The 26,881-nt window shown below is 54.0% G+C and overlaps 2 protein-coding genes across 7 annotated transcripts in view; one reads left to right on the top strand and one right to left on the bottom strand.

The window, feature by feature from the left end:
• Window positions 1–21,391, bottom strand: part of KCTD10 (potassium channel tetramerization domain containing 10) — a 399,500-nt gene extending 378,109 nt beyond the window's left edge. For all 5 annotated transcript variants that reach the window (XR_012654701.1, XR_004377158.2, XM_032805429.2 and 2 more), the window contains exon 1: window positions 21,387–21,391. The gene's annotated coding sequence lies outside the window, so the exon portion shown is untranslated. The remainder of the gene's footprint in view (window positions 1–21,386) is intronic.
• The window catches only part of FAM222A (family with sequence similarity 222 member A), an 87,451-nt gene that overhangs the window by 5,435 nt on the left and 55,135 nt on the right, over window positions 1–26,881 (top strand). The window lies entirely within an intron of this gene.

Genomic DNA, 26,881 nt, shown 5'->3' with positions numbered 1-26,881 from the left:
ACTTGGGTTGTTTTTTTTTTAATTCTGTTATGTACCCATTGGATACCTTATTTCTTCCGTTGGATCATTTGTAACAGTCGCTAGGCAATTTACTCCCATTCGCTGATTCAATTTACTCTTTGTGCTGTCACAGCCATTTTTCTATGCAGGGCTGAATTTTTAAAGGCCTCATCCCATCTTTTGTGGTCTTATTCAGAAGCAAAAGAGTTTGGGTTTGTTTTTAAAACCGGCACTCTTCAAAGCAGGGTTGGAAGGGAAAGCATTTGGTTGGAAGCTGGGGAGCAGGACACAATCAGTGGCGTGGTGATTCTGTGGAAATTCCCACGGGTGTCAGTTTGTATTAGCAAAGTCCTTATCGTCTGGGGGTGAGTGGGAAACTAGAGCCTGGTACTAACAGCCCTGTAGCTTTCTTGGAATTGAAAAAATAGTGTTGAATCCATCCATTTTTGTGTTGCTGATGCTACTTGTTTTACTTCCTTTGTCCCTCTCCAGTTGGACAGTGAAATTAGACTGGTGAGTTTTACTTCTGAGACCTCGCCCCCCCCCCCCCCCCTTGATCCTCTGGCCTTTATTTGTAGCTGCTGCGTGGGGAATGGTGAAGAAATAGCAAACCTGGGCTTTGATGGCTTCCCTGCCAGGTGGTTTGGTTCTGCTGGGGATGTGCAAAGTTCAGCAGCCTTAACTCTCTGCTGACAGTTTTTAGAAAAACTTCAAAGCCTGGCCCCCAAACGAGGCGAGTGGGGTCTGTGGAACCAGCACAGCTAGGCAGTGGCTCAGCACTTTAACTTTTGCTGTAAACTGTGGCTTGTTTGTGTCTGGTGTCTGCCCGAGCCGGGGCTCCCTATGGCAGGCTGTGTTTCAGAACAAGGTTCTGTTAAATGGCTTTTGAGTGTAAGACACGCCCCCCACCCCAGTGCAGGAAATAGGTAATAAGCAGGCTTTGAAGATCACACAGGCTGACGCTGTCACACTGGCCAGTTCAGCTGGTGTGTTGTGGTGCTAAAGCTAGTTTGGCTTTTCTCTAGCGGGGCTGTATTTAGGGAGGCTGTAGTGTTCTTAGCTCTCACCAGCACTCTCCACCTAACAAGCTGGAGGCTGTCTGATACAGGGCCTGTATTTCCTCCTCTCTTCTCCTCTCCCCAGCTGCTGAGCTCCATGCACTGCAGGTTGCCAAGTGTTGCAGGGCACAAAGACCTTTCTGTGGGCTGAGCACAGGCTGTAGGCATTCCTTGGGGTTAGGTCCTTTGAGGTCTTGTTCTGGGAATCCCTATTGGATTCTCTGTGTTCTCTGGTCCAGACACTGAGTGCTTGCAGCTCCGACACCACCCGACACGGCACTATGCAGCGTAGCGGGCTCTCTTCTGGAGCGGGCCTGGGCCAAAATAGCAGGTTGGGTGTGAGGTGCTTTGAGAGGGGCGTGGAGAGCTCGCGGGGTGTGACAAGCCCAGGTTGGGGTCCATTGGCAGAAGCACGGGCCGAGCCTGAGGTGTCTCGACAGGTGTGTGGGGAGCCAACGTCAGGACAACTGGCCCAGGGTAGGGGGAAAGTAGAGATTGGCAAGGTGTAGATTGGGGGCATGAGTGTCCACCTTAGTCACTAGTGTTTCTCTTTGTGCCCCTATCTGCGAGCTGTTCCCCTAGTCTGTCGTTCTTCAAGGGCCCGTCCTAGAAGGCCGTACGCATGGGACACGGCCGCACTGTCCCAGGCGAGGTACCAGCCCAGTGTGATGTCTCCTTGGGTACTGCTCCTCTTCCACGCACGGGGCAGGCAACCTGGAGGTGCCTGCATCCTGGGTGGTATCCTGTCTGCCTGGGCACGGGTCTGGGGAACTAGGCTGTGCTGAGAAACCTGCAAGGCCCAGCGCTGGGGGAGGTGGGCGGAAGAGTGTAGCTTTTGCAGTTACTCTGGATTCTTCTGCCTTTTAAGTCGAGTTGACGTATGAATAGTTTTCAAAGTCAGCCCAAGGTCGTGTTAAAGAGGTCATGGCAGAGCCCAACTTCCACTTTATTGCTATCTTAATTAAAAGAACCGTTCCAGGAGGACAAAGGATAAGCCACCAAGCCGTGCTGGTTGCTTTGCTGCTCTTTTAATTGAAGAATCGTTCCAGCAGGGACCTGCTTTGGGGTTTTGTCAGGTTTTTTTTTGATGGGTGTTTTGCATAAAATAACCTTCCCCAACTCCCCGGGTTTTTGAGCTGTGAAACTCCTGGTCTGTGCGGCCACCTTAGGCAGTTTGTCTTTTTATTGCCATGGTGTTAAAAAGCAACAGAAAGAGGAGTGGGGAGATGGCAGCCAAACATTACCTCGCTATATAAAGGCCCAGTGGGAAAGCTGTACAAAGGAGTGGGTTTGATGCCCGCTGGGAGCCTGCTTTGCAGGATGTGACGTTCCCCCAGCTAGAGGGAGAGGGACCCAGTGCTTAAGAGTGCGCTAATGCGTGACCTTCTCCCTGAGCCCCAAGGAGGGGCTTGGTGGCTCCACTGGTTCCTTCTGCTGCAGCCAAACCTGGGTGAATGATGCAGTGTTAGCTACCTGTCCCCACCGGCAGCAGGAAGGAGGGAAGAGACACAGGCTGGCTCTCTCCGGAGGTGATGTAAGCACTGACCCATGGGAGAACTCGTGATGGAAGCATCAGGCTAGGCTGGGATACGGTGAGGCTTGACTCGTGTGGCTGGCACTGCCCGGCACTGCTGTACTCGGTGTAACTGTCCCTTGACTCGTGCTCTTCACCAGCTGCCCAGCTGGGCATGGAACCCGGGTCTCCCGAGTCCCAGTCCAGGACTCCAGAGGTCACGTCACCACCTCTACTTTCTAATGACTCCTGGCCTCTGACTCTGGCTATGGGGGCATCCGGGCCAGCTTCCCGGACGCTCCTGTGAGAGGCAGTGGGAAGCCCATTGCCTGTGTCTAATCATGACCGAGCTCACTGTGCTTGGGAGCTTATCACTGAGTGTTTTTCTTAAAGCCTCGGCTCTTGGAGGCATGGAAGTCCAGGGAAATTTTGGCTTTTGTTTAATTTTTTTTTTAAATTGCAAGTTTCTTGCCTTCAGTGTTGCGGTGAAAAGCTTGATTAAAAACGTGACCCCAAGAAGCTTAAAAGGCAGAAGCCAAATAACCAGATCCCAAATTCATTCATTTCTTTTAAATGTTGTGGTTTAGGGGGACACTGGCTCATGAGTGGGGCCCTAGCCATGCTGCCGACCACTGGGGCTTTCTCCGTTTCTGCACTCTGAGGCTGTCCCCACGCTCCCCAAAGGATGCCCGCTAAAAGGTGCGGGAGCACGGCCAGCATTAACAACTCGCATTGAGAAGTGCATTTCGCTTTGTGTCCTTCAAGTACTGTGGGCCCTGCTCCCTGCCCCTGGGAGAAGCCCAGCCCCTGGGGCGACACCAGCCGCTTGGGCCACTGGTTTCAAGGGTTCTTGATCCTGAGCCAGGTGGTCTTTGCTGTACAAGGGACAGATCTCAGAGGCAGGGCAGCGGAGGGCTGTCACCCTTTTAAGAAGAATAGTGGGGCCAGGCGCTGTGTCACAATGTGAACCTCGCTGGAGGATGTGGCCATGTCCTTGGTCAGTGTGTCTTGCTCTGTGCTCCAAAGAGATTTGCCAGAGAAAGGAGGAGGGACAGCCGTTCTCCCTCTGCCTAGTCCATTCTCGGACCCGTAGCTCTGCAGCTGGTGCCAAGGAAATGGTCCATGTCACAAGGCCAACATGGACCTTTTCTGTTTTGAGAGGCTACCCCTCTCTTCAGGCCACCATGTGCTCAGCAGAGATGCTTGAGCTGGCCCCCCTTGATTTACGAGCTGTGGGTCTGGTGACCAAATACCCCCCTGGGACGGGCCCATGGCTGTAGAACAAGCTCCCCGCATGCTGCAAGGGGTCTCTGTTTGCATGGCTCTGTGGAGGATAGACATGGGCTTCAGTTCGTGGGGGAGGGGTTGTGGTGACTGGTCTGGGGGTTGGCACTGTCAGGATGGGGGCACAAGCTCAGCTGAATTTTAACTTTGTAAGGGGTGCTGGGGTGTCAGGTGCTCAGGACAGGCCAGAGTACCAGCAAATGGGTTAAAATTATATTAAACAGAATTATCAGATGCGTTGGGGAAGAGTCAACACAGCTTTTCTGAAAGGAAATCATGCCTCACCAATCTATTAGAATTCTTTGAGGGAGTCAACAAGCATGTGTACAAAGGTGATCCCATGGATAGAGTGTACTTGGATTTTCACAAAGCCTTCAACAAGGTCACACACTTATTCCTGCTGGAATTCTGCACCACTATACAAGGCAGAATTTGCGCAGAATTAATGTTCCTTGCAAAAATTTATTTTTGCTGCACAGTTTTGATTATAATGATTACCAGCACTGTAAATGCACATGGTGCTTTGCCGGCATGCCTGGGACCTGTCCTCAGTCTGAACAAAGGCATACTAGACCAAAACTGCAGTGCAGGCTGGGAAGAGAGGGAGGGTATTGCCAGGCAGGGTGCGGGGGTGGAGTGAGGTTGATTGGTGGGAAGTGTCTCAGCAGTGGGGGTGCTAGATGAAGCCTGGGTCATGGTTGTTCAAACCTTTGATTAGTCCCTTGTGTCCAAATGCCATCCAGATACTGCATCCAGCATGGCAGACACGGGTGCGGTACAAGAACTATAGAGGAGAGAAGAGCACACAGTTGTTTTTCCCCTGGTGACTTTCATGCCAAGCATTGCTTTGGGTTCAGTCTCTGCTAGGAAACGGGCCCGTCGCACTGCACAAGTGGTAGCAGCAGAGACTAGTGCAGAGAGGCCCTTGCGTATTGCTGTCTGTGCTACATCTCCCCATGCAGCTCTCACTGGCTTCTCCGTTCCTGGGGTCGCCTCGCCAAGGCCTTCCAGCCGGAGCAGGGACTGCGCCCCCCAGAACGGATGTGCCATTGCGGCTTGGGGGGAGAGTGGGATTAGGCAGCACTGGCTCAATGCAGTGGTTGCGCCCTGCTGGCATTGCCTTGGCAGAGCTGCGTACGCATTCTTGCCTGGGCACAGATGGTGGGACCAGGGCCTGAGGTACAGACAGGTGTGCATTAAAGGGCTGTCCTGTGGTAGCCTCTCCCCATGGAGTCACCGGTGTCTCAATAGACTAGTTTCCAGTTGGCTAGGGGCAGGGCTGTTTGCTCCCCCATCTACCACAGGGTATTTGGGATTGAACAATCTGCCTGTGAGCTTGTCTGCCTGCTGAGCCGTTCCCCGCTCCCTCTCTGAATTGGCAGCATGCGGGGCAGGTCAGTCACCTGCTCTATGGGGCGGACGTTTGCTCTCTCCGGGCAGTGGGTCTGCAGGTTGTGGTGGGTGGGACAGTCAGTGGGCAGGATCAGCTGGTTCCCTTCTAAGGAACAAGGCTTTGGTTTCCATCCAAACCTCCCCAGCTGTAAATAAAAAAAGGAGGGGCAGTACAGGCTAGGGAGTTAGCGGGGCTGAAGAGGCAGCCCAGGTTGGTCTTTCTTTTAGCTGGCATGAGCCTGGGAAAATAATTGTCCTTGCAGAGCACTTGCTGCCTGTTCCTGGGGACCTTTAACCAGGTTATCTGGGCCTCCAGTCGACTAGCTGAGCCTGCTCCTGCTATGTACAAAGATCATCCTTTAAAGACCAAGCAAGAGAGGAGCTGGGGCAAAATCTGGCAGTATGCAAATCCATCTAGCTGTTATCAGGTGCTTTCATTTCTTATTCTTGTCTCTGTCATGGTGTTGGGGACGGGGAGGGTGAGCTGGGTGAAGGGCAGGAGAACACCTCACCAGCTGGCCCAAAAACGTAAAGAAACCAGCTAAATAATAAGCAGGAAAATAATCACTTTTAGCATCATTCTCCATTACGACCCCCAGCCTCCAGTTTTAATCAGAGGCGCCTGTGTTGCTTTAAGAGCTATGGGTTTTAAAGATCACAAGAGGGGTTAGAGAAAATTACCCTTGACTCTTACATGCTAATGTAATCTCTAACCAGATCTTCGGTACTGCAGCTAAAATTGCTTTTTAGATTAACATTTAATTATTAACAGGGCTCTCTGGAAGGCCTAGGGCTTGTGTGCGCGAGAGGGGGGGAGGGCAGGGAGCTGGCGGCTCTGAATGTATTAGACAGGCCTGATGGAGACATTTGCAAGCCAAGAGGGGAAGGTCGCTGCGCGGCCGATGGTAACGCACTGTGCTTTATTGCAGCCCTCGGCAAGGTGTCGTCAAACTTTCTTTTTAATTTTTATCTTCTATTTCCCATAATTTACCGAGGGGTGACCTTTCCCATGTTAACTCATTCCGGGACCAAACTGTCAGCGTTGCTAATTGACTGGCCTGCCCTTCTTTCGCCCGCCTCCCTCCCCTTCCCTGCCACGGGGGAGCATAAATTACCTGGGAACTTCCAGCCCAGAATATCTGGGAGAGAGGCTGCTCGGGAAGCCAGGCTTCCTCCACCGCCATCCCCAGCGCTGCCAGCGTGTCTGTCCATAGAGCGGGGCTGCTCTGAGCGGAGACAAGGGAGAGGTCTGAGTGCAGGCCTGGGAGCCTGGACTCGCAGTGACTCTTGATGGGGGCTTTCAGGCAGGCACTCAACTGCTCTGACACAGTTTTCCCTTCTGTACAATGGCGATAACGTATAACTTCGTATTGCAGTAAAGACCAGAGACCCCATTGCACTAAGTGCAGCACAAACGCAACTTGCCCATGCTGTCTAGGGGAGGGGATTTGGAGGCAGTTAGAAGGAGCTCTGTTCTGCCGCGGTGAACTTGGAGAAGTGCCATCTTTCAGTTCCTCTCAAAGTGGTTATTCTGCCTGATAGATCTCAGCTCTCTAACCCCTGGCCTCCACTCCTCTGATCCGCTGTCTGGAGTGTGGCTACCTCCATAATATCCTTGCCTTTCAGCAGCACCTTTCATTGCACCCGGGCTGCTTGGGGCAAGGTAGAGTGTCGTTCTGGAGCCTGTTGTCCCTGGCTGCAGTCTGACCTGTGTGTACGCAGAGCAGATGCAGACTGCAGGGTTTGGGGCTCAGGTGTTGTGCGCCATGGTCCCCTGCTGGCTTTTGAGCCACCGGGATGAGATCCGGCCACCGGACTCTGCTCCTGCTTTGGTACAGAGGCAGGTGCTATAACGCCCGTGGAGCGCAGCTTGGCGAGCGGGTGGTGAGCAAGAAATGCTGGGATGGCGATGGAGATGGCTCTGTGGCTGTACGTGCTAGAACATTGGTTTTCCCCGCTGGGCTCATTACAGGGATGACAAACGAAGTTTGGCTGGCTCAGCCTGCGCTAGGGGAGCACGTCACTGCAGTGTACTGCCCTGACGCTTGGCCGCAGGAGGAGCCTCTGCAAGCCAAAAGCACTTTCTGTGCACCAAAAGGAGACAGCTCTGGCCTCCCCCTGCGGCCTCTCCCCTGCTGGGGGCGCCCTGGCCACCAGCTGGCAGAGGTGGCTGGAGACAAGCTGTGGGTCTCTCCCACCTTCCCCCTTCTTGGACCATTGCAACTGTGCTGGCCCCACTCGGTGGGACTGGGCCAGGCAGCCTCCTCCCACTAAGCACAGACCTGGCCTCATTGAGTGTCTGAGCCTGCTGCTGGGCCTGGTGGGAACATGGATCCTCTTGGGGCTAAGCTTTGGTGCCAGGCAGGCTCCCTGCCGTCAGCCGGGCAGGGGAGGGATGGCTGGGAGGAAGGCCAGTGCAAGCGATGGCTGGCTGGGTGGAACGTCTCAGCTCTCTGTGGCTGCAACAGCTGGTTTCTGCAGCCGCATCCTCAGCTACCAGCCTGATTAAAGTGCTTGAAGATGTACATTGATTATGGAAAACAATTAAAATAACGAAGGCAGCTTTGAGGAGGTGGCTTGGACGTGGCACCTTTCCTGATGCTGTCCTACATATGAAGGGGGCGGCACCAAACAGGACGAGGCCATCAGGCAATGCCACCTGAGTCTCTCCATGCTCACCCAGTGCTGCTGGGCCGCTTTGGCACCATTGCCACGGTAGGATGTGCTGGACTGTTCCCACGCTGCCGTGGGCACTGTCCAGCGGAAACCGAGCGACCGCTGGGACTTGGCAAACTGACTGCAGGAGAGGGGCAGGTGTCCAAAGGCCGGGGGAAGTGGCTTCTTTAGGTCCCGTCCAAACAGCTGTTTTCAAACACATGCATTTCCCACCCCTGTTTGAAACCCAGATATTGGAACTCTGGTTATTACCTGTATTACCATCACCCTGAAAAGTCCCAATTGAGAGCCAGGCCCCATTGTGCCAGGCCCCACACCCTGAAGAGCCCACAGTCTAACGGGCCAGGTGGAGATTGGCAAGGGAAACTGAGTCACAGAGTGGTGCCTCTGAGCCACCCGTCGAGCGTGCAGGTGAACCTGATAGTAAGTAGAAGTGAATTGGAGGGCTCAGATTTCATTATCCAAGCTGGGAGGAACACAGGAAAGAAACCACTAAAACTCTCCTCGTAGTGAAAAGTAACCTGTGGTGCGGCCATTCTTACTGCTCTGCCAACAGTAGTACTGGGCTGTTGCTACTCTAGGAAAGGAGCTGTGCTTGTTTAAAACAGTCTCTGAATTGAACATGTCTCTGAAGCCAGGCCCAGAACGTTCAAATCAGCCAGAGCTGGCCTATACGATAGGGGATGCTTTGGTGCAGCGCCTTGGACGTACTGACCCACCTCAGTCTGTGTCTTTACTATCACCCTCCTGCAGCTTCACAGGTGCTGTCGAGCTCTTGGGTTTCATTTCCTCATCTTTGCTATGACTCGGTTTCACTTTCAAATTCTTGCAGGTAAGCCTGATGCTGTTGTGTTTGCGGGTTCGTAATAATGCAGGGCCAAGCTTGGGAGTTATTTAAAATAGATATTTTTTTAATCAGTTCCTGAAAATCTTTCTCTTCCTCTTGACTTTGTAACGGCTCCTTTTCTCTTGCCCAGTTCCCAGAATTCCCGTCATTTCTGGTTCTTATTCCACCCCATCCCTGTGTTACTGGAGCCCCTTCGCCGGTCACAGACACTGGACTGCCAGCCCCATGTCCTGTTAGACGCTGCTGCTCTGTTCTGCCCCTGCTGTGCTGGTGATGGTGCGTGCCAGGCGAACTCCCACTGGGGCTGCCCGGGAGGGGGAGGCTGCTCATGTGGCTAATGCTCAGTCGGCCCTGTTGTAGGAGGGGGCAGTGCCATCACTAGGTCCTTTCTGCAGTGCAAAGCTGAGTTACGCGAGTGCTGATCCTCTCCTGTCACTGTGCTGGGCCACAGCTGGAGTTTTAGCTGAAATCGGGGAGGGGGGAGCAGTTGGGGGAACATGCCTGGGCCACCTTGGAACGATCTATGCTCCTCCCTTTCCCCCCTCTCCCCCCACCCCGCTTTATTAGCATCTCAGCAAGGATGGCACAAATGACAAACTGGAGCCGGCCTTGCTGCAAAGATCCCTCGTTCTCTTCAGAACAAGAGGCCTGCTTCTAAAATCCCTTTTAGTCATTGTTCTCTCCAGGCGAGAGGCACAAACTCAATTCAGCCTTAGACTTTGAAAGTTCCTATTTCTCCCCCTCGTCACATTTTCTTTTATCTAAATCCTTGCATATGAAAGCCTCTATCGACAGCTGCGCTGGCCTTATCTCGCAGAAGGGACCTTCGCTGAGGCTCTTGGAGGAGATAAGAAGGTCTTATCAGCCTCTGATGTCAGAGAAGGTGCCAAAGCATTCTGTCATTGGAGCTTTAGACATACGGTATTTTTTTATTAAAGTCACAAAGACCTTGGGCTTATAAATAGTCTGATTTAGAGATAGGGCTTCAAAATTAGCAGGCCCTGGAAAAAGACTGTGGAATGGAGTTAATAAAGGAGGGGAGTGCCCCAGCCAAACATCCAGGGCCGCTTTCCAGAGCAGTCAATATAGAACGGAGACCCTGCTTTTTAGCTGAGGATGTTGGATTTGTCTCTGGCAGCCTGGGCCCAGGAGGAAGATTCCGGCTATCTTGGGATCGGGAAGAGGACATTTAAAGACCCAGCCTGCTGTCTGCTTTCTGCTGCACCCAGCCTGAATGGAATCTGCTGACAGCTCCTCTCCACTCTCACTGTGTCTTCCTGGTGTGACTCCTGGGGAGTGGTGTGGAGGGAAACGTGAATTGTCTCGATTCCTGGGCCAGTCCTGGCGCTGGAGCAGCCTTGCTGCACGGGGAGATACATGGTGAAATGCCCAGGTCAGGAGGGCGCTGCTGCCTGCTGCCTACCCAGGGAGGGGAATGAAGGGGCACTTTATGAGTTCCTCAGTCACGAGGTGTTTTACAGCGGGGAAGAGCCAGGCTACTGTTAGGGGAATCGGGACTGAGCTGGGCATGCCGTGCTTTCGTCCCCACTCCTCATCCCATCAGTCTCTTCCTTCCTTCCTTTCCCATGTGTTCTCCCTCATTTACTCCAAAGCAGGCTGGTCCTGGATGGGAAGTGATCAAACCTCATGCTTCAGGGTCTTGGCTAATTGCTGTAGGGGTCAGGAAGGGACACATGCACACACAGCACTGCATAGGTAACTAGGCAGAGGGAGGGGGCCTCTGCTTTCTGCCGAAGCGTCAGGTATTGCTCTCCATCAGAGGCAGGATAGCAGCAGCGACTGATCCCTGTTCCCATGGGGAATGGCTGCTCTCTGCTCTCTACGCTCTATCCATGATGGAAGAGGATCATTCGGGGCCCTGGCCTAAGTAAAGCCCAGCAGGAGCAGTTTGAGTCAAATAGGGAAAAGGGACAACTTCTTTGGTTATCCCAGAACAGCCAACAGCAGTAGCAGGAAGCCAGACGGACTCCAAAACAGTTTATCCCCCCAGAAACCCTGCAGCTCCCAATGTGTGTGATCCTACACTTAGTGCCGCAAGCTAATTCCTTCCCCCCCCCCCCCCCCCCGGCCACTGTTATGGAGCCCCTTAGGCCTTGTCTCTACGGGGATTTGCCCCTGTTACTGCCAGCTGCAGCATTCTGTTGCTGTGGCTCCATCCGTGCAAACCGCTCGTGTGCACAAGGCTCTTTGCACCTGCTTGGAAGCAGCCCCAATGCAGATCCCAGCTTGTGGGAGGCGCGCTGATGTGCATGAATGGCTGAAAGCGCTAGTGTAGACCGGGCCTTTGTCTTGCATTGGTTCTTCCCCACCAGCCTGTCCCTTCCCCAGAACTAGGGGATGCTTGGGCTGCCGGTGCAGAGAGGGTTACAGATTAATAGGAAAGAGAGGGTTAAAATCTTCAGGTCCCCCTGTCCCGTTCCGTCCTCCCGCAAGCCACCCCTCAGGTTGGGATGGGGAAGGAGCTGTTCGTCAGTAATGAAAAGTGACGTGACCTTTCCTAATGCAACTTGTCAGAGCGATTCCTGGTACGGGGGTGGGGATCTGCACTGACAGCACCTGCTACCGCAGCCTCTGCTCAGCATGTCCTCCTGCGCCAGGGGAAACCCCATTTCTCCGGGTGGGTGGGGCTTGTGACTCTGAACAGGATGAGAAGAGCAGCCTTGTGGGCCCTGCTGTGGGAAGAAGGCCCTCCCCCTGGAGCGTGCGGCAGTGGAGAATGGCAATCCACTCCCAATGGACAGTAGGTGCCTAAATCAGCTCAGAGGGTGATGCTGCTCAGATGCTCTATGGGCTTTAATTCTTGCCCTGTGGAACATCTAGGCAAGAGCAGATACCTGCTGTCGGGAGGGCTACCCCTGCCTCTCCAAGTCCAAGGTTAACACACAAGACCGAGGAAAGTCCTGCTGTGAGGTCTAGGAGCAGCTATGCCAGAGCCTCCCTCGGCAGCTGCTCAGAGCTTTTCAAAGCAGGAGCAGGATAATCCTGCCAGATTTGCTCAGCTTTGAATACTGGGGTGGAACTGACCAGCATCTGGCCGCTTTCACGCTGCTGCTGCTGGCTAAACCTGTGAGTTCTGGAGCAGGCCGTGTGCAGGCTGGGGGACTGGCCCTGGAAGGAGTCCTGCTGGAAAGTTATCTTGGCAGCGGTAAGGACTAGAACATTCAGTGATAGCTTAAATGAAGGGATTTGGTCTGTTCCCTCACCAGGGAAAGTTTCCCCTCTGTCAGTGGCTGGTAGCCAAGTGGCTGTTTCAAGCACTGAACACATTTCTGTACATCCATGGCTCCCAATTTGCAACATGCACAAACCCCTGCCCCGTGCGCAGGCTGAGTAAAGGGGGCTAACCCTGCAGATCTCCTGCTCACACCCCATCTCCTCCGAGCATGCTCAGCAGAGGGCAGCCTCGGGGCAGGTTAGCAAAAGTGCTGAGTGTCATCTTTCTTGTGGCAAAAGAGCCAGAGCAGCTTGAACTAAATCGGATCCTGCTGATTGGAATTAGTTCAAATGCAGATGGAGCTAACTAAGCTAATGGTAAGCATTTGAACAGCCAAGTGTCCAAGTCCTGTCAGCTGATTCAAGGGCTTTTCTGAAAAGCATTAACAAAATGCCATCGAGTGGACAGATGCCTATTGTGCGGTGGGGCCATCTCCGCCCTCTCACATACCGGGTGCATTATGTGGGCCTGGCTCGCAGCACAATTATTATGCAGAGCTCTACAAATCTGCAGGATCACACTGCTGGGTGAGGACCTGACAGCCCTTTTAGCCCACGAGGCACAAGACGTGTGGGAACAGAGAAGGTCTGGCCCCCCGTGTCTGTGCTGAGGAGCCTTAAATGTGACACTCTGATCTTCAGCACGGGGCCACGATGGCTCGTCCTGCTCTTAAGGGCTGGCCTGGTTTGCACATGGGTACCCATAATGGCCTTGCTGCTACTGATGACACAGGTGGCTGGTGTCCCATCCATTTCCCTCACTCAGGTGTGACAGCCCACAGGCTTCTGCCAAGTTGCTGACACAGCCCCTCACGCCCACTGAGCTGGGGCCTGGCCTTAGTGTATGGCCCCACCTGGCTTTCAAGGGCAGCCTGCACTTCCCTCGGTGGCGGGGAGAGATGGGCCTGGCCGCGTCGCCCTGGGGATTGGCACTAGACAGCAAGGCCGGCAGCCATTGCTCTGGGGGCCCATAGCGTGGGGTTATGGAGTCGTGTGTTCTGCTGCCGCGGCTCCTGCTGGTGTTGGGCTCTGGCTCAAGCGCCACAGGGAAGCGGGTTCCCTGCTGTCACTGCCCCTGGACTGGGGTGTGGGGGAGGGGTTCTGGAGCGGCCTGTGCCATTTCCTCCATGCTCTGGCACCCTTTTGCTTCCAGCTTAACGGAGGGGCCAAGATGTGAGTGGGCCATGGAGACTGGTTCCCCCTTCATCCTCTAAAGGAGCTTCCTCCATGCCGGGGGCTGGCCTGAGTCCGGCTGTGTGGAGCCCATCCAGCCGTCAGGGCAGGGGGCAGTGTGTGGGCACTGCCGACCTTACTGTGTGTTTGAACCAGTGTCCAAGAGGTGCACAAGTCTCTATTATCCAGTATTGACCCCCGAGCCGCCAGCCTTCTGCTCCTCTGTGCCTTAGGGCATGTCCCGGCTTTACCCCACAGTGGATTGCTGCAAGGCTGAGAAAAGCAGGGCGACGAGGGAACATGGGCTGGCTGACACCACCGGCTTGTGCTAACTCCCTCGGCCACGCAGGCACAGCCTCGCTGCCTTCGGAGCCGTTCTCCCACGGCGTCCTCAGGCAGCTGTCCAGGGTGCAGAGCGCCCAGGGTGAGTGTGTGTTCGGGCTCAGTTCCGACAGCCTCCAGGGGCCATGCTGCCCTGCTCCACGGGCCCCTTGCTGGCTGATGCGTTGCTGTGGTGATGGCCTTTACCCGGGCGGCTCCTGGGCTCAGGTTCTAACGGGGATCAGGGAGAAGAGCCAGCTGGTTCCTGGTCGCTATAACCTGCTGCAGGGCTGAGTTCTCCCAGCCAACAGGCTGCACTGGAGAGGCATGAGGCTGCGCTGAGGCCGGTGCTGTCTAATGGGAGGACCATGTGTCCTGTCCTAATAAACCTCAGGCTCTGCTCTAGGCCTGGGCTGATGGAGTCACTGGAGTGCTGCATTTCTGGGGCTTCCTGTAGGTCACCTGTTGCAATGGAGCCCGTCGCTGGTGTAACACATGGGGGTAGAGACACTGATTTCCCTCTGTTAGACTGGGTGTGATTAGAGGCGTGGGGTGATGAGGGTTTGTGTGTGCAGCCACAGAGTTGTCTGGGCTCTGGACAGTGCTGTTCTTCCAGGCTCTAAGAATTAGCCCCTTCCGTTCAGTGGGGATCCAGAGCCACTGCCCATGGCCTAAAGCCCTCAAAACAGAGATTTGGGTGGGAGAAAATGAGGGGAGTTCAGCCCTCAGTGGAAAGGCTCAAATGCCAATCCTGGGATCAGACCTCTGGAGAGTTGAGTCCTGAGGTCTATGTGCATTTGCTTGTCCACAGTGTGTCCGAGCACAAGAAAAGGCCTGGGCCCCTGGCTTCACTTCCTGAATAATCAGCCTTAGCAGCTTGGCCTCAAGATTTCAGTCCTGCTTCAGGATGCACCGAGAGGGGCGAGGTCCATAGTGGGGAGGCATCTCTCTCCTTGGTAAGCAAATCCCACAATCAAACATTGGGACAACTTGGGGTTCCACGTAAGCTCCAAACATGCTGCTTATACGGAAGCGAAGGAGCCTGATCTCTCGGCTGCCAGAGGCTTCAATCCTCCTCCAGCAGATGCACCCCCACTCCTGTGCTAGATACCCCAGGCCTGCTGTGAGCGTGGGGCTGGCAGGGGGGAGGTGGCGGGGGTTGGCTCCCCTAGCTGCATTAGTATGCACAGGCAACTGTAGCAGAAAATCTAATTTGATAATTAGCATAGCTGCCAGGGCTGCTTTATGTCAAAAGCTGCGGCCTTTTTGCCTTAAAAAAGAGCATGAGAGATAAATCCCTTTCATTTCAGCAGATGCAGTTAACTTGCCCCTTAAGCCTGACTGCAGCAGTGCTCATCAATACTGCATTAAAGGGATGGCACTGATTGATGGCCCATCACAAACCGTGTGAGGCTGTGCCCAAACCAGGGCACCGGATGGGAGAGGCCACACCCCGGGGACCGGGGTACGGTTGCCAGGTCAGCAGTTAAACTGCGGCACGAGCAGGGTGTGAGCTGCAGGAAGGATGGGACCCAGATGACCGGGATGTGATTCTTGGCTCTGCTGCACACGCTCTGAGACACCTTGGGCGCATCACTGAATCTCTGTACCGTGGGGTAGTGACAGCTCACAGTGGGGGGAGAGGATCGCTCTTTGAGGGGCTGTGGTGCTGGGGCCCAAATCCGGAATCGCAGATGTCCAAGGGGAGAGGGAACGAGGAGATGAAAGGAGCCAAGGTGACATCCTTAGCCAAGAGATCTATTGGACTGGCACAGCTCCCAGAGAAGGGGGAGATGCCCTGTTCCTTGGGACACTCACCATTCAGCTGACCTGGAGAGTAGATGCCAGGGGGCTGATCTCGATGTGCCTTTCCAGGGAGCTGGTCTGGGGAACGTGGCCAATGCCACCGGACTGGTGGAGGCCAGTGCAGCTTTGAGAAGCACTCAGCCCTCGGGGAATAGTCTGGACTGTGGGTAGGGGTTTCCCTTTGCCGATTTGACTCCCCGTTAGAAGTGTAAGGTGCTGTGCAAAAGCTGCCACGTCCCAGCAAGAGGCACCAAGGTGACTTCTCAAACAGAGGGAAACTGATCTGGCAAAGGAGGTTCAGGGTAGCAGTTGGCGCTGCCTGGGGAGGAGAGCTGCTGCTGCTCCTTTGCACCGAGAGCTGGCAAGGAGATGCCTGAGCCGCAAGTACTGCTGGGCTGGGAAGGGTTAAAGGGTGATGAGACAAAGACACTTAAGGACAGAGGAGCTGGTGGAATCATTAGCACTTGGGGATGAGCATCTCGAGCTGGGAACCTCAGACGTTATTAAACGTGCCCATTAATATGGGGCGAAGCTTAGCTTAGCTGTCTAAAAAATTGTCTCTGCTAAGAGCTGTGTGACACTGGGTGACTGGGGCAAAATTGTGATCTGAATTAATCGGTGGCTTTATTTAGTCTGGCATGTGGCTTCTTTGTCTTCCCAGGCCCTGTCACGCTGCTGCACCAGCTGTGCCTGAGCTGCCACCGTTGTTGTACAGCCAGGTTGCTTTGGCCCTTTGAGGTCTAGGGTGGCACGTTGCCGGCTGCGGGGGTGGTGGTGATGGCAGCGCTAGCAGGCGGGTAGCACACAGTGGAGTTCAGATGCTGCAGTCCCAGCCTGGAGGGATTTAGCGGTAGACCTTGCAAGTTTCCAGGGGAGAGGTTGCTATTGCATCCTGGCCTGGAAAGTTCCTTAATCATTAGTTACGGTGCTTCTGAGTAGGCCCAAGGGATGCCCTATCTGAGGTTTGCTCTCAGACAGCGCTGGTCCCCTGGACTGGGAGCCTGCAGGGAGAATGCTGCCTGCTTGCAGCTAATTACAGAAGTATCAGCTGCTTCCTGTAGGTCCCAGGGAAGAACAGCAAGTGTCTCGTCTCAGTCCCATGTGCTGCAGCAGAATGGGCGGTCAGCATTATCCGCACATGGGCCAGGACCCCATGGAGAGCAGGGATGCTTTGTTGGCAGTCTTTCCAGGAGAATCCTGGGAGCTGCTCCAGCCAGTACTGGTAGCTCTGTGTTGCATGGTGGTCCCTCTGGACGTGATACCCTACAGCGACTGTGCTCCCACTCAGATGAGACATGAAACCCAGTCTCTGATCCACTCAGTTATTTATGATCATGTGTCTGCTTCACCAGAGGCAGGGTATCAGTCCAGGTGTCCTGCCCAAATCTCCATCATTACATTTTGGCCTCCTTAAATTCCCACCTGGCAGTTTCACTTGGAGAGACTATTCTTCCTCATTTCCTGATTTCAACTATGTGCAGTGCTGCTGTGAAACAGCTACTGTGTTCCACCCCAGAGGTGGCTGCATTCCACCAATGGGTGAAATTATTTTTGCTTGTAAAGTGCTTTGAGATGCAAGGGCCAATAGAAATGTAAAGCATTGTTATTACTTAAAAACTTTAGGGCTGCTTCACTTGTCCTTCTTTTACTTGTTGTAGCTCCTGCGCATGTTAATGTGACGTAGTTGTGACTATCCACTGCTTCCCATATGCCGATGTGCACACCTCAGGGTAACATTGCCGTCAGGCCTCCCCCTTGACCCATTCTCCTAAAGGGACAGCGTCCAGCAAGAACATTCTGCTCTGTCCAGGTTCTTCTCTTGCCCATATCACTGCAGCATCCAAGCGCCTTCCAGTCGGGCATTAAATCATGTGACCAGCATCGGTCACGTGTGGTTGGTCCTCTCCTTCCCTCTCCCAAGTGTAGGAGTTGCCATGTGATTTCATGTTGGATGTACGTTGGCCTCGGTGTCCGTATTAGCCCAGCCAGGCAGAAGAAGTGCCACTTGCACTTGGAGTGGAAGGTGGGGAGGGTTGTGCTGATGCTTAGATCTGCAGGCATTTGGCTCGGTCTCAGGCCAGCTCCTGAGAAAGCTCTGGCTCCTGCCCAGACGAACTGTACCCTTGTGGTGAGTGGCTGCATTCGGCCTGAGGAGCAGTGTTTTCCTTCTGGCTTTGGCCTAAAGCTTTAGGTAGCTTTTAGGTGTCTTGAGTCCAATCTGTTGAGTGCCTCAAAGATCTGAGTCAAAGCCTTGAGCTTCCCGTGGTATTCCATGAGGTCACATTTTGTTACAAGGAGCGTCACTGATGGCTCTTTCCTCTGCTTTTGTCCTTTGTTTTCTTTGTGCATCTGGCAGCATTTTTTGCCATTTCTCCTGCGTTGCAGTGGGCCTTGCTTCAGTGCCAGCCAGCTCCCCTCTGCCAACTTCGCCTCTCAACCCTGGAGCACCAAGAGCCTGCCACTGAAGGTATGGCTACACTTGAAACTTCAAAGCGCTGCCGCGGCAGCGCTTTGAAGTGCAAGTGTGGTCACGGCGCCAGCGCTGGGAGAGAGCTCTCCCAGCGCTGCACGTACTCCACCTCCTCCTGGGGATTAACTTGCAGCACTGCTGCACTGTTTACTCTGGCGTTTTACAGCACTGTATCTTGCAGCGCTCGGGTGTGTGTTTTTCACATCCCTGAGCGAGCAAGGTGCAATGCTGTAAAGCCCCAGTGTAGCCAAGGCCTGAGACATGATCCCTAATCAGAAGGGAGTCTCCAAGAGCAACTGTGCTCGGGCCGCCTTTGCAAAGGTGCAAGCGCTGGGTGCGTGGGGAGAAAGGGAGCCAGCTCCCCGACCCCAACTGGCTCCCTTGGTGAATTGTGGGGGAAGGACAAGCAGAGAATTGCAGGTGGCTTTCCGAGGTGACACCAGGCCAGCAAAGAAGAGAGAGCTCTTTTGTGTGGGGGAGGAGGGGATATGCTTTTGCTAATCAGCCAGATGGTGGCTACTATGCAGCAGCCCTGGTGGCTACTATGCGGCAGCCCTGGAGGCTCAGTGGAATGTGGCTAGGTGGGGTTTGCAGTTAGGGTTAGCCGTCAGACAGCATGGGCCAGACCCAGGTCAGCTGGACACCTACACTAAACCAGACAGGCTCAGTGCCTTCCTCTTTACCCTGGCTCTGTGTGTCCGTCCCTTCTGCCCATCCGTCCCTGAAGGGGCAGTCGCTTCGCTCTGCCCATCTCTGCAGCAAACCCCACACTCCCACAGCCGCGTCACCCCCTGCACTGTGTGGCGCAGCGTCGGATAGGCGCCTGCACCAGGAGCCTTTGCCAATGAGTGTCTGCAAGCCGGGCGTGCGCGTGGGCCAGGATGGTACCTGGGCTGGGCCTGCAGCGCGTGCGCTCAGGCTGGAGGCGCTGTGAATGTTTCAAAGATGGGGAGATGGGGCCGGTCTTCAGGAGGGAGGAGGGTGAGTGTGGCCTGCCATGATCTCGGCCTAGGGTCCTTGCACAGTCACACAGTGAGTGTTGCAGCTCAGAGCCCTCTGCCTGCATCGAGTTCTCATGCTGGATGGCTAGGACTGTTCTAATCCACTTCATGCTTTTCCTTCAGTACCTGTCTGTTCTACCTCCCCTTAACCTCTGCTCACCTACACGCATGCACAACACTTACTGTTGGGGGTTTCTCCTGCTGCCCTGAGATAGCTCTCCCTTCTGGTTCCCACTGAAAAGGGTCAGCCTGTCGCAAAGGTCAGGCTCTTTCCTTGACCGACAAAGCAGGATCCTTCCTGGGGTAACTCCTTGGGGCTGGGGCTTACTGGGATGCTCATGGGAGTTAGCAGGGAGCTATTACTTCAGTGCCTGCTTTGATCGATCGTCCTCCTGGCTTTTACCAAACTTCGGAGGGTGGTGGTGCGGTTTGTGCGCGAGTGAGCAATCTGAAACCTCGCTCCTCGCAGGGCTGTGTAATGAACCCCCAGTCCCGGCGGAGATATGCGAGCTAGCAAACAGTCAAGTGCATTCAGTCTCTGAATAAGAAGCACTTCATTCTCTTTTCAAACTGTATAATTTCTGCCTGATTGTAATGGCATATTTTAAAATTACCAGAAATCAAAGCCAGAAAATGGATACTGCTGCTTTTTACTGTGAGCTGCATTAACAAGGGATACGTAATGTACGAAATAAAAACACTTTTTTTTTTTTTAAGACAGTAATAGGAGAAAATTGGTTTTGAAACTGAATAAAAGTCCCTTTCAGAGGAAATCATTCTTTCAGGGTACCTTTGCTGAAAGGAAAATAGTGAATAATGAAAGGTGGTTACATGATTGTCTTTCATTTAAAGAGAGGCTAGGACGGATGGAATCTCAGCAAAATACAAGATTGAAATAATTGCGTGGTAACAAGGCGCTTGTTGTGAAATTAGTATCTTAAGAAAGTCGTGAAAAGGCTTTTACTCATGAATACTTCATTATTAGTAGCAAACAGCCCAGTCTGGGTTTTCCAGACACCTGTTCAGCATGAAATAACTTCTTCCCATCCCCCCGCCCCAACCTGTCTCTGAAAAAGAGTATCATGTTTGCTGAACTTTTCAGCCCAAACAGTTTTGGGGGAGGGAGACAGCTAAGATTGGCTGGAGTCTTGGAGGGCTGTTCTCAAAGGCACATCGATGCCATCTCTGAAATACTGGCTCACTCTAACCAACCTGCTGGGCTTTCTGCAGCACCTGCGGGATGGGCTTTCCCTCCGGGCCCCGGAGCTGGCAGTGGGGTGAGCCCGGAGGCTCATAATGACGAGCACTGCATTATGCATAAATAGCAACAGAGGAGAGTCGCTGCTGCTGAGCTCCTCATCCATCATCGCTGGAAGGTCCCACCTTGCGGGTCACCTTTCTCCGTAGGGAGAGATCCTGTTTATTGCCCCCTCCTTTATGAAGACGTCTCACTTTTGGGACTGCAGGCTCGCGAGGGCAGTTAGGTGCAGGGAAAGCCCCGGGCTGACATCCCTGGGGACACGTGGGGAGCCGGCACAGAGGAACTTCTCCCCGCGCTGGCGACGTTACTCAGTGCTGATCAAAGGCTGATGGGGGGCTTTTGGATTGTCCTGCGGCTGGTTATGGTGCCACACTAGGAGCCCTTACCAAGCCAGCGTTAGCGAGGCCGGGGAGCACATGGGAGGTGTTATGCCTGTTGTATGCAGCAGCGTGGGGAGGTCTGGGGGGCTCCGGAGGGTCATGCAGTAAATGGAAGCTAGTTCCGGCTTTAACTAGCCTGCGCCATGCTTAGAGCAGGGAGGGGGCTTCTGTCCCGTGAGCTGCATTTGGGCTGGCAACCTGGCTGGGGTTAGGGCTTGATCCTGTTTTTCTGTGGTCTCTGTTAGGGTCAGTAGCAATCCCCCCACTGCTCCAATTTGCCTCCATCCTGCTGCTGCTGAAGAGGGGCAGTGTGTTTTCCCACCTGGAGAGGTAGCAGGCAGGGCCGCCCAGAGGATTCAGGGGGCCTGGGGCAAAGCAATTTGGGGGGCCCCCTCCATAAAAAAAAAGTTGCAATACTATAGAATACTATATTCTCGTGGGGGCCCCTCTGGGGCCCAGGGCCTGGGACAAATTGCCCTACTTGCCCCCTGGGTGGCCTTGGTAGCAGGTTGAAAGAAGGCTGGGAACGTGGGATTTTGGCAGCCGGTTTCCTTGCATGCCAGTTTTGTGTCCTTAGCTCCCAGGCATCTCTGGCACTTCTGGGAGGCACCAAGCTTGTTTGTGATGAGCTTCAGTCTAAGGCATCCTGTTCGGCCTTGCTAAGGCCAGGCTGACCAAGCAGCTGGCAGAACAATGCTGTCCTCTGTGCACCAGTGGGACCCAGGGGCAGCAGTGCTGAGCATCCCTTCCCAGCCTGTGGGTGTAGCCAACCAGCACCTCGGCCTGGGCAGTCTGGGACTGTCTCTGAGGGAAGCCAGAGCTGGCTGGATTAGCTGGGCGTAAGCCAGAGCACGGCTGCACTTGAAGGTTTTGCATCAGTGACACCGGTAACAGGTGGCGGTTTCCTTTCCCCATGTCGCTGCCTGGTTTCAGAGGTGGGGCCAGTTCTGAAGGACGAATCTGAGGGCACGTGTCCCCGAGAACAAGTTCCCACTCTATCATCAGTCCTATCTGCAACCTGCCTTCCCACAGGGGAAGAGAGCTCCTGGGAGCAGTGGGGGGAGACAGGGAGCGAGCAATCCACGTGTGTCCAAGATCATTTCAGTTCAGAGACAAAAGCAAGCGACTTCCAAGAACGTCTGTCCATTATACTCAGAAAAGATATTTCTATAATTGCTCCAACACAACCATTAAGCAGTGCACTGCAGTCAAAGCAGATTGAGCAGATATTCCAGCTTCAGCCTCCGTGAGAGGGAAAGTGTCTACATGGGGAGCGGGGAGTGGGAGGAGGGATCTCGGTGGTGCAGCAGGAACTGCATGGACAGAGGTGATCCACAGGTCTGGTCCCAGCAGAGGAAGGTCTGCCCTTTATATCCCAGCTGGATGGGTGCTTCCCTCGCCAGGAGGCTGATTGGGGCTTGCCTAGCTGGCCCGGGAGCCCCATTGGAGCAGGCAGCTCCAGCAGTGACCTAGGAGACATCGATGTACAATAGCAGGTATTTAAGAGCCATTTCCTGGGTCAGCCGGCTCCTGTTCATCCAGGGCACCCTCCATGTTGAGTCCGTTCTCTGCTCGTGAGCAGATGCCCCTGGAATAAAACTGGCAGGTTGGAAAAACCCTCACGGGCAGTTCAGGGGTGTTGTTAATTAGTTATTACTCGGGACTGAGTTTGGTGAGTGCAGCCTGCTCAGGGGGTCCTTCGAGCATCTCCAGGCAAGTGTCACTGCACGCTGCCTTCCCAGATAGGTCTCAGCTCCAGCCCTTGGGGGAATGGGGAATTGAGTCTGTCTGGGCCATTTGTTCCTGGCCATTTCCACTGATGCCACCTGCCAAGGGGTCAGCTGTGGTGATGGTCCAAGGCACGTCAGTAGCTGTCTGCTGGGAAGCAGACCCTGCAGCTCATTTCACATCGGCCTTTGAGCAGCCATCAAAGGGCACTGCATTTCTGGCACTGCCAGTCCAATCTGCCCTGGGAGCAGTGACCCACCATTTAAAGGCTCCAATCCCCTGAGCTTCGCTCTGTGTCCTTGAGAAAAGTGCATCACGTAAGCAAGTGCACTGTCGCTGGCACGTCCGGCCTGCAGGCCAGTCGTGCATGGCATGATGTGCATGCAGCCAGGTCACGGTACCAGAGCCATGGCCTGAGGTGTTGCTGTCATAACAGGACGTTGGCCTGACTGTGCTGTGATGTGGCAGGACACAGGGCCAGGCCCACTGAATCGGACAGCCTGTAATTATGCAGGCTATGTGTATGGACAAGCGTGGATAGCAGGACGTGTGCAATACAAATAACATGTATGTGGCATGTATGTAACTCCAGTGTGTTCGGTCTATTCCTCATGCTGCAGCAGAATCCAAGAGCTGAAGATGAAATAATGGGAACAAATGCTGTGAAAATGAGAACAACCTGCGATCTGCCCTAATTTGCTCCTGCCTGTTCTGTTAGGTAGCGGAGATCTGCCAGGTTGTCAAGCATTTCTTTCCCCTGGCTCTCAGGCAACTCAGTGGGTCAGGCTGTGCCTGGAATACTTCACTGAGCTTCACTCTCACTGTGGCTAACTTCATTCCCAGCAGCTGAACGCAATCATGGATCCAGGCTGCGAAGAGAAATCAGCTCTTTGGCTGCTACGTCCTGAGCTGGGGGAGAGCTGAGAAGCTTGTGATAGCGTTGTATCTGAATGAGCGGTGCCCTCTGTGTCATGTCAAACCCCAGCCCGGATGACTCTGCTTCTTAAACAAAAGGCTTTTTTGCAGCCGAGAAAAGTCCTAGTCTGACTCTGCTGCCCTGCTCCCCACAGGCACACCCACCCCCGTGGATCTTGCACAGCTCCCGTGCACACCCTCACATATGGGTGTGCATGGGTTAAGTTCTCAAAACTGCCATTTTAGTTTGGGATGTTTCTATTTTTGGGTGCCCAGCTTCAAAAATGTGGGCCCTGATTTTCCACAGGTGCTAGTGAGACCTGGGAATCCAGGATCTGAGCTTGGAACCTGGCCCGCTGGCTGTGGCTTGCATTGCAGGGAACCAACACCCCAGATGTTCAGAAATTGCACATCATGTCCGCTAACAGGATCTTGGGCAATGGAGCAGATTTCCTCTAGCGGCACCGGCGGAGCCCTCCGTCTGCAGGTCCTATGTATGTGCTGTGCGTGGGAGCAGAGTGGGTTTGTACTCTGTGCTTGTCCAGCTGGCAGGTCTCCCGGAGCAGGGCTCAGGTCTAAGCACTGAGCGGGTAGAAGGTTCTGTGCAGGATATATCCTGGAGTCCTTTGCATGCTCTGATCTGTATGGAAAAGGAGGATGGAGGAACTTGCCATTAAACTAGCTTGGGCAAAGCTATGAGAATGCAGTGAAGAAACAGTTTGTACTGGCCATGGGGTGGCGGGGGGAGAGGAGAGCACTGGGAAGGGTTGCCAACTTTGATTGCAGAAAACCAAACACCCTTGCCCTGCCCCTTCTCCGAGATCCTGCGCCCACTCGCTCCATCCCCCCCGAACTCGCTCATTTTCACCAGTCTGGGGCAGGGGATTGGGGTGCAAGAGGGGGTGAGGGCTCTGGCTGGGCTTGCGGGCTCTGGGCTGGAGCCAGGGATGAGGGGTTCGGGTGTGGAAAGAGGCTCAGGTCTGGGGCAGGCGATTAGGGTGCAAGAGGGTGTGAGGGCTCCAGCTGGGGGTGCAGGCTCCAGGGTGGGGCCAGAAATAAGGGGTTCAGGTACAGGAGGGGGCTCCGGCAAAGGGGAGGGCTCCGGCTAGGAGTGCAGACTCTGGAGTGGGACTGGGAATGAGGGGTTTGAGGTGCTGGCGGGGGCTCAGAATTGGGGCAGGGGGTTTGGAGTGTGGGAGGGGGCTCATGGCTGGGTCAGGAGGCTGAGGCACAGATGGGGGTTGAGGGGTGCAGGGTCCAGGTGGCACTTACCTCAGGCGGCTCCTGGAAGTGGCTGGCATGTCCGAGAGCTGCGCAAAGCCAAGGCACGCAGGGAGCCTGCCTTAGCCCCGCTGCACCACTGACCAGACTTTTAACAGCTTGGCCAGTGGTGCTGACCGGAGCTGCCAGGGTCCATTTTCGATGGGGCAGGTCAAAAACCAGGCACCTGGCAACCCTAGCACTGAGGAGGGTCAGCTACTGCTTGTGCAGCACTGTGACTTTTGTGGGTGGGAGGCGCTGGAAACCAGCGGAGGGGAAGGGGGGGTTGTTGTTAATTTTACTTTATTACAAGTTACTTCTCAAGTGCATCGGGTGTAGATGGTATTTGTCTATACAGCAGCTGCGAGCTTTGGATGCTGTCTGAATGAGGCTCTGGAGCAGCGGGCTGGGAGAGCTTGCGCTGACCAGCTGGTATTCTGTGCTGACCTGCGGAGGAAGCCGGTTCAGGTCCTGGTTCTGGATCCTTGTTCTGCTCTGTGTAAAGAGGAAATACCCAGGCTGAAATGCCATGAATGAGATTCATTCTTAGAAGGGTGAGAGTGAAACTGGGAAAACAGAAAGCATGCACTCCCTGACTCTTGTGAAAAAGATATTGCATATGGGTGGGGGGAATTTGCACACACATCACTGCCCCCTTTTGGAGAGGAAAGTGGTGATCTTCTCCAGGGTTGTGTAAGTGCACAATATACAAAATAACCCAATGCGTTTAAAGCCGGTTGAGTCCTCTTCCCTGTAGCCCTGCCTGCCCCTTTGCCCTGACAAGTGGTGCTCCCTGCCCACCGAGGTCTGGGTTGGGACGGTAAGAACGGTCCCCTCTCTGTTTGGAATAGCTGAGATGGGGCAGACTTTCCATGACAAAGCGCTGGGCCATGTGATGTATCGGCTGTGACACCCAGCCGCCAGTAATTTTCAGCCAGCAAGAGCAATGGATCAGAACTTCTGGCTCTGAAGGACAAAGACTGCAGCCTGCTTTTCTTATTCCTCGAGTCAACCTCTCCTTACCCCGTCTGTGAAGGAAAGCTCGGTCCAGGAGTCACTCGAGGCAGTGAGAGTACATTGAGAGAAATTAGTTTTAATTTATGCCTTCCATCTAGGCTCCTGAAGGGGATCTACAATTACTGTAGCTCCGTTGTTGGGGATGACTTTGACCTGACCCCTCTGACTCTAGTCAACTAGATTTCGAGGCCAGCCAGAGCTCTCGTGGCAGACGCTGGGACTCGAATGGTTTTTAATAGGGGCTTTTCCCAATATCCACTTGAAATGGAGGGTTTGATCTAGACTGGGATCTTAATGGCCAGCTTTCGGGGGAAGTAATCGAATGCTTTATGATTTACTGTGAGGAGATGGTGTCCATCATTCCAGTGAACAATCAAGCGGCCTGTCTCCCGCTGTCTGACATTGGCATCGGCACGTTGCAGGGATGGCAGTGGGCTAGTCTGGGTATGCAGGCTGCATCCGCAGAGGCAGACTAGGAACTGAAACCCACTTCTCTTTGGGATCCCTCCTCGGGATCTGCTCTGGCCAGGCTATCTGGGGATACGGGCGTACTAATCATGGTTAGACTGAGGGGCAGGTGGGAGCGGCTCGTTGATTTATAGGTCAGAATCTTTGTGTGTCGCTCCACTCCCTTTGCCCTTCATGTGGGATAGCAAGTTCTTCGGGACAGGAGCTCTCGCTGCCTTTCTGGGTGGAGAGCACGGTTGTAATAGCTAGACGCTGGTAACTTCACTGCCACGTGTGACCGTGGCTCCTGGAGACAGCCATGCTGAATCAGCTCAGGAAGCTGGATAATTAATGGACAGGACATCTTAGAGGCATTAGCCAGCGAGCTGGGGTGCGCACACGTTGCCCTTTGCCCACTCTATGTGATGTCAGTGTGTCTCACAGCAGACGGGGACATCCCTCGCTGATGGGGTTTGGTCTGTTTGCCCAAAGTCTGTCCTAAGGCAGCACGCAGTTAAAGGAACTGCGAACACACAGTCCTGTCCCGCCAGCCCCAGGCCTCGGGTGTCACTGCAAAGGAGGCGTGTGCTAACATCTAGGTAGTTTGCTCGGAATAACTACCAGGCTGTAAAGACCTAGCGCAGGCACTGCGCAGGTAACTTTTACCTCCATATAGCTAGCCAAGGTCAACACGATGCCCCCCACCCCCACCACGCTTACCTAGCTACATCAAGATAAAAACTGCAGAGCTTTGTCTCCACTAGGGCTTTGTATGTAGATAGTTACCTCGCTCTAGATATCTCGAAGTAAAATCACACCTGGTTTGCAGTGAAGACTGCCTAGGAACCCTGGACCTCAGTAACCTGCAGAGCCTTCTGGAGCTGCCATTGCAAATGCCCCGCTGTAAGCTGGTCTTAAACTGCACAAGTGTGAAAGTCATGTGGCTGTGTCTTGTCCTGCCCTGCTGAGGGGATGTCACCTGCGGAAACAGTGGGAACAAAGCAAACATTTTTTGGGGGGTAGAGAGGATTTTGAAGCAACGGGGGTATGAAAAATAAAATTTTTCAGTCTTAAACTACAAATTGTTCAGGTTTTGAT

Source organism: Chelonoidis abingdonii, chromosome 22 (genome assembly GCF_003597395.2).
Source record: "Chelonoidis abingdonii isolate Lonesome George chromosome 22, CheloAbing_2.0, whole genome shotgun sequence".
NCBI classification, from domain to species: Eukaryota; Metazoa; Chordata; order Testudines; family Testudinidae; genus Chelonoidis; species Chelonoidis abingdonii.
This window is presented reverse-complemented; position numbering and strand designations above follow the sequence as displayed.